This window comes from Hibiscus syriacus, unplaced genomic scaffold (assembly GCF_006381635.1).
Source record: "Hibiscus syriacus cultivar Baekdansim isolate YM2019G1 unplaced genomic scaffold, ASM638163v2 tig00110339_pilon, whole genome shotgun sequence".
Lineage (NCBI taxonomy): Eukaryota > Viridiplantae > Streptophyta > Magnoliopsida > Malvales > Malvaceae > Hibiscus > Hibiscus syriacus.
Window position 1 is genome coordinate 1,524,125 of NW_024062692.1, and position 6,908 is coordinate 1,531,032.

At 34.2% G+C, this 6,908-nt stretch overlaps 1 pseudogene; it reads left to right on the top strand.

Moving 5' to 3' along the window:
- Positions 1–795: 795 nt before the first annotated feature.
- On the top strand, positions 796–3,368 carry LOC120120556 (annotated as a pseudogene).
- The last annotated feature ends 3,540 nt before the right edge of the window (positions 3,369–6,908 follow it).

Consider the following 6,908-nt stretch of genomic DNA (forward strand, 5'->3'; position numbering starts at 1 on the left):
GTCTTGGTATATTGGCATTTTAAGTAGTACCACTTTTCCCCCATAAATTTACTTAGATAAATTATATACAATGAATCCAATGTTGCTTATTGGTATTTTAAGTTGCTTATGCTTTTATTATAAATTTACCATGCTATTTTGACATGGTGCTGGTTGGTGGGCAGGTCCTCACTCACAAGGAGTCAATCTGACTTGGTGAGGATGGTGAACCCCACATTTGGAAATCCTATAGAGGATAAAGCAGTAAGCATTGTTTTTTTTAATCTGTAACAATAATTATATAAACAAGTTGCAAACAGATTCTTTTCAGAACTTGTCTATGTATGTTCCACTTATATTATAAAGTTAAATATCTTAGTGTCTTTACCTGTGTTAGCCTTTTTTATCTGTGCAAATTGTATCCGAGTCGAGGAGAACCTTGTCAAACAAGAAAGGTTCTGGAACACCCATGAAGATGCTCATAGGCAAGGAAATGTCAAAAGTAGAGTCTAAGCATGAACCACCCAATGTGGTTGCTAAGCTTATGGGGCTCGACACAATACCGAAGCAGCAGCATAATTTAGCTGCACAAAGATGCCATTGTAAAGGTCCTTCTCGATGTTCTTTGAGTCAGTCTGAGATACCAATAGAAGGCTGGGAGCAAGGCGAAGGCTTTTCTACCGAGCAAATGCAACGTGAAGGAAATCTTTGTCAAGAGCTGAACAGCTATAAAGATGTTTATGAAATCTGGCAGCAGTCTCTAGGATAACTAAGACAAGAGACCGCTCTCCACATAAAGGCAGCCATAGTGATAACATGAATGAGAAAAGAATAGCTCTAGCTCATCAAAAGTTTATGGAAGCTAAACGTCTGGTGACAGATGAAAAACTTCACCAAACCAAGGAATTCCATAATGCACTGGAAGTTTTGAGTTCCAATAGAGTTATTCCTCAAGTTTCTAGAAGAGCCAAATTCTACGTTTTCTCAGTATATTTACAATTTCCAGTCTTTAACTCCTGAGACAAAGCGTATCATTATTCTTAGACCTTCCATGATGGTTGACAAAGAGAAACTTTCTGGAATAGGAAAGAAGGGTAATAAACAGACAAATAAACCTGCACAGATGGGTCAAGTAACTAGGAGGGACAGAAACAAAAATGTCTGTTCTCTTCATTTCTTCTGTCCAAATGTTGATGAATATTCTTCCCAAACACATAGAATAATGGTATTGAAGCCCGGCCTTGAGAAGACTCGGGACATTAAGACTGTCACTTCTCCATCTTGCTTATCACCTAGGTTAGTGCATGGTGAAAATTCTTTTGAGGAACTTGAAGGTCATGTACAAGAACTGAGAGAAGTGCCAAGGAAATCACTAGAGAGATGCAAGAAAATATGATGCGTCACAGAAGGGAAGAAACATTTCTTTCTTCTGTGTTTTCTAATGGTTGTACCTGTGATGATAGTTCATTTAATAGATCTGAAAATGAGTGTGCTACGGAAAACCTCAGTGATTCAGAAGTCATGTCATTAACTTATAGACAATCTTGGGATCACATCAATAGGTATGTTAGCCCTTATTCTTCCTCATCCTTCAGCCGTGCATCATGTTCTCCCAAGTTTTCAGTTTGCAGGGAAGCAAAGAAACTGATTTCAGAGAGATGGGCCCTGGTGTCATCAACTAAGAGTTCTCTAGAACAAAGACGTGGTGAGAAGCTCAAGCACATTAGGTGAGATGCTTGCTGTTTCTGATATCAAAATGTTGGTGAAATCTGAAGAAGAGGGAAGTAATAAAGAACAACAAAATGAGGAATCAACTTCCTGCATAACTTTGAATAAAGAAGCAAGTACAAGTGATTCTCCCAAGAACCTTCTCAGGTCAAAACCTGGGCCCTTATCTTCCACTGCATATGGTGGAAGGCTTGAAGTTGGAGTTTCAGATCCCAAAGATAGCAAAGAACAAGTTTCCAAGGAACTGACAAAGGTAAAGAGCATGAAATCATCTTTGAAGTGAAAAGTTTCAAGTTTATTTCTCTAAGAACAAGAAAATAAAGAAACAAAAATCTAGTGGATCTCAAGCTACTGATATATCTCCATCTGTAACTCCTGGAACACTTGGATCACCCACAATTCATCCTCGAAAGATTAGCAATAATGCATCTCAGTGTGTTAATGATAGTTGCAGCCAAGAGTGTTTCTTTGAAACTCGTTTACCAGATTTGATTAGTATGGGACAGAAACAAGGCAAGATTTCCATCCAGGTACTTCAAACTTCCTGGGTTTCTTAGCAATTCACATATTTATTGAATGTTTACATCTTGTTTTGTACACATAACACATACATCAATTCTGTTCTAGCTTTTCTATGTTGATCTGATATTTTTCTGATATGATGGTCAAGATGGAAAGTGCAACAATACTGCCTCCCATTTTTATAATCTAGAAGCTAACACATAAATCATCAATACTGTGGTTGCTTTTTGTAGGCAGGGTTGTCTGTAGCAAAAACTTCAATGGCTGCCCATATGAGTGAGAATCAGGAACAGCCGAGCCCTATCTCAGTTTTAGAAGCTCCATTTGATGAGGAAGAGAACACAATTCAAGAGTCCTCTGGCAGTTTCAAATCTCTGTGCCGAGGTAAACTTCACTTATTAGTTGTCTGATTTCTTATCTTTTTCTTGTCCTAATTTATCGTCCCTTTAATAATACAGGTTTGGAGGTGCCACATTTGATTGATAAGTCACCACCTATCAAATCAATTGCTCACATCCTCTCATGGGGTGATTCTTGTTCAGAGACAACCAAAAAACTCTACGGTTTCCGTTGATTATAGATCCCTAAACATTAGGCAGTTAGTTATAGTTTCAAATTTAAATTTAAAATTAGTTTGTTAGACTTATCTCTAATCTGTTGCTGAGTTTGTTTTTCTGAGGTTTTATAAGTTGGGGAATTTCTCTAAGTTGTAAGTTAAGTGAGAAATAAATAAAAAGTCTTGGAGAAAATTTCCACATTATCTAAAACTCACAGTTTCCCCCGGTGCCAAGGAAGAAGAAAAGGATTGGGTTTCTCAGTCTAGTCACTATTACCAGCCAGCAGTCTCAACGGGGAGGTGCAAAGCAAGTCGTTTAGATGACATTCACATGAAAGCCCATTGGAACCAACCTCGAGAGACTTGAATGCCAAGGAACCTATACGTGAGTCTAAGCGACGACAATGGAGATCAAACAGGAAGCTCGTGTTCGATTGTGTTAATGCAGCATTACTAGAAATCACAGGTTCTAGTCCAGACAGTTGCATGTCATTAAGGAGGAACGGATGAAAAGCAGGGAGGGTGCATCTCCCATGCTGGTTGACCAAGTGTGGGCCCGAATGAAGGAATTGTTTTCCGGTGAGGTTAAATGTCGTTTGGTGGGTGATGATGGGGACAACAGCAACTTGGTGCAAAAAGAAGTGGCGAGTGAAACATGGGTTGATCAAATAAAATTGGGAAAAGATAGTTTGGGAAGAGAGATAGAGGGAAAGTTGCTAGAAGAGGTTGTGGGATAGGTAGCGGCCTGGATTTCAGTAACTACGTCTTTCTACTCTCTTCATGGATTGTAACTTTTATTGACCCATGCTTTATTTGTTTAATTTTGTACATAAAATAATAATATTATTAATTTAATGGTTAAATTTTTAATTAAATTTCAATCAAGACATTAACTTTCTTTTCAATGATAATGTCTTTCACCTACGATATTACTGTAGGAATTTTTTTACCACTATTATTATTAGCACAATATAGAGGAGTATTTTTTTTATTAGTATGAAGTTATTACAAGGCTTAATACTCAAATAATTGCTTAAACTATACTTTTTTTTTAATAGGTGTCTACAATATTTTTTGAACCATATATGTGCCTACTTTAAGTGCCCAGGACGTAACAACTATTAATTTTATCTGTTAAGTGACACGTGTCACAATCTGATAATTTTAAAATTTGTTTTTTAAGAAAATATTAAAAATATCATTATATTTAAAAAAATCCATAATTTCTTTTAAATTAAAAAAACCTTAAATTCCCTAAAATTTCCAAATCTTAACATTAACCGTCGTCGTCGTCCTTTCCGGCAACAACCACCACTATTAGCGTAGTCCCTGCCATCATCCTAGTTATACGCCGGTATAGTTGTGTTAGTTTCACAATTATTTTCCTGTACCATGTATGGTCCATTCTCTGTTTGAAGCGTTGATTCAGTTTACCAAGTCATTAACACAAATCAATCTCAAACTTATGTAATATTGTCGTTTCTCATAATGAGTATGTTATTCACCATTAAATGCTTTTCTTCGGTGCAGGGTTCAAAGTTAATTAGCTAATCATGAATGAAGCAGCCTCGAAATTATTGTCTTAGTTTCACAATTATTTTCCTAGAGTTAATTAGTTAATTGTAAATGTTTTTTCATCAAACATTCTATTGATTCGAAATTAAAAAACTTAATTTTTAAATCAAATCAAATTTTTTGGTACAAAATTAATTGATTTTTATTTTAAAGATTTAATTTTTTTTAGGATAAAGTGTTCAAATGATCTCCCGATTATATGATATTATTTTGTTGAATCATGACTATTAAAAGTTATAAAATGGTCTCCATACTATAGAGAGTTGCTTTGTTGAGTCTCTCGGCTATTAAAAGTTACAAAATTATCATTCGACTATTTAGTATGTTCTAAACTCGTCCATTTTCATTAAAAAATTAATAGTCATATGAACTAGACGTTAATATCCTGATTGAGATATAATAATCTTTTGAGATTATTGAAGACACTGAATTATGTCCATTATTATTTATATATATATTTTTTATTACAAACTATATTATATATATATACATATATATTTATTTATTTATTTATTTATTTGGATTCTATTACATGATACAGGCCCAAGGAGCTACAAGCCCAACAGAATACAGACCCAAAACACGCAGGTTGGCCCAACAACGGTGACCCAGGACCCATTATAAGATCAGGGTTTCCCAACCCTAGCATTCGATTCTCACCCCAGCACCGCATCACACGTTGAAGACTCCTCCACGCCGAAGACCCCTTGTCCTTCACGTTTCCCTCGACTGCATTTCACGCCAACAATCTCGAAGCATTCGCAACACCAATCTCACCAACAACCCACGAAGATAACGAATAATCAGTGTTGTAATCATGTTAGGACTCTAAAAATAGGTTTTTCCATATTATAAATAACCCATGTATCAAACGATGTACACACATTCGGATATACAAATACAAGCAGAGATTACACCAAAATACCAGAGAAACTACAAGGAAATTAAAAGCAAAAAATCTGTAAATTTCGAAAGTTTATTCGAAATAAAAGGTACCTATTTTTTCTTCCTCGCGTGTTATTCGATTTGCATGTGGCTTTTTCGGTTTTGTTTCATTGTTTTGACTTGAAAAATACCAAAGATCAGGATTTTTGGCCGATGAACACAAGGGAACCGAGGTTATTTTCTTAGATCTGCGGTTCCCCGAGGCCGATTTGTAAAAAGGATCGTGATTTTTGGAATGGGGGTTCAAAGGGCTTTCGAATGATCGAATTTTTTTTTTGGTTTTACAGCCGATGACTGGCGACCGGCGGCGAGGCGGCGGCGGGCGACTGTTTTCTAGGTTCTTGAAGAACCACGACCCTGTTCTTCATTTTTGAAGAACAGCGAGAGCGTTTGATGAACATGGGGGGGCTCGGTTTTAAAATGAAATCAAATGGAGTTTTAAATTTTTTTTATCTTATATAGTTGATCCATAGACCCCTACCCATAGCCCAGGGTCCGTGTGTTTTGTTTCAAAAGAGGGTAAATCCTCGATTTGGACCCCCCAGTTTTTAAATCCTTTAATTTTGCCCCTAAATCCGGTTTCTTTACGCTAAACCCTCTTAAATTGAGCTCTCAATTTTGTTTTATTTCAATTCTGTCCCTTGATATTTTTAATTTTTCCCTTACTTTCATTTAAATATTTTATTATATATATATATATATATTTAAACTATTTTTATTTGGTTTTTTTATTTAAATAGTATATTTATTATTATCTATATTTAATTATATATTTTCATTATTTATTATTTATATTATTTACTTTTTTTAATTTATTTTTATTTTTATTACATATATATGTATATATATTATACCACTACTATATTTTATATATATCCTTTTAATATGTTATTTATACGTTTATTATTATTATATATATATTTTTATTTGATTTTTTATTGCATTAATATATATATATATATATATATATATATATATATATGTTTCTTTTCTTTTACTTTGTATATTTATTTTCAATTCTTTTTTCTTCTATTTTTATTATTCTCTTTATTTTTTACTTTACTTTTGTTTCTTTGATGTTCATTTTATTTTATTTTCATTGTTTATGTACTGGTTGTATATAGATTGTCACCATTGTCTTTATTTTATTTATTTATTATTTTTTCCTTTCTTCTATTTTTATTGTTATTCCTTTTTATTTTCTTTATCTTTTTTACCTATATTTTCTTTGTTTCCTTTGTTTCTCTTTATTTTATTTATTTTCATTTTCTTCCTTTAACACATTTCTTGATTCCTAAAGGGTTCACTTTTAATCAATCAGTGGTATGTTTTTGGATCGTCATTTTACCTTTTAATTTAAATTTATAACTTTCTTAATTAAAGACAACTGGAAATTACGTAGTACCGAAAGGGCAGTTCAAGGGTACTAACCCTTTCTTGATTGTAACCGACTCCCGAATCTGACATAGCACTGGTAAGACGCAGATCAGGTAAGAAATAAGGTATTCGGTCAACCTATTTATTTTTAAATAAATGATCGGTGGTGACTCCTAACTCAATTTTCCTAAGTCGAAGCCCAATTTCGGGCCCACCCGAAAGGCGG